Genomic DNA, 727 nt, shown 5'->3' with positions numbered 1-727 from the left:
GTGTTACAACTGAACCATACATAGCCATTTTTTCCCTGCCAATGTACAGTGAACAGTTTGTAGCCTCGTAAATCTAATTGACATGCATCCACAAAATCATTATTTCATTAGCAAAGTTTCATTCTTGAGTCGAACCACACCACAAACATAAAAAAATTTACATCTTGGTGGTACCTGTTGAAAATGACAGCCGACGTTTCGAAGTGATCTGGATTCTCCTAGGAAGGCTTAAGTTTCATAGCACGTTGGCACGACAAAAACCGGACAATAGGCGCTCTAGTTGTACCGTCCTTCAGCTCCGCCTGAGACGTACCCAGCCTTGCAGCCTCTGTTAGTCCTAGCAACCAAATAACTTTTCGTTATAGCCCATCAGAACAGAGTTTACATCATATTAGTTAATCGGACAACTTCAAAGCGATCAATCAACTTTCACGATCGACCCCCTATCGTAGCGATGAATGGTAGTGATTCACACGAACTGGGATAGAACCGTGGATCTCAAAATTCTGCCCAGAGAAACATACGCTTAAAGTATTAAAACTGATAGCTTGAATATTGATTAAACAAATATGGTATATAGTATTCCATAGAAAGTCAAATCGTCAATACCTTTTTCCTGGGTACTATGTTCTAGGCGGAGAAAGGTGGCGGGGACAACGCAACAACAACACTGGAGGCTGACATCTTCGAAGGTTGGCTAAAAGCTGCGACAGTTCAATTTAGGAGT

Source organism: Brassica oleracea, chromosome C2 (assembly GCF_000695525.1).
Source record: "Brassica oleracea var. oleracea cultivar TO1000 chromosome C2, BOL, whole genome shotgun sequence".
NCBI classification, from domain to species: domain Eukaryota; kingdom Viridiplantae; phylum Streptophyta; class Magnoliopsida; order Brassicales; family Brassicaceae; genus Brassica; species Brassica oleracea.
Note: the sequence above shows the minus strand (reverse complement) of the source record.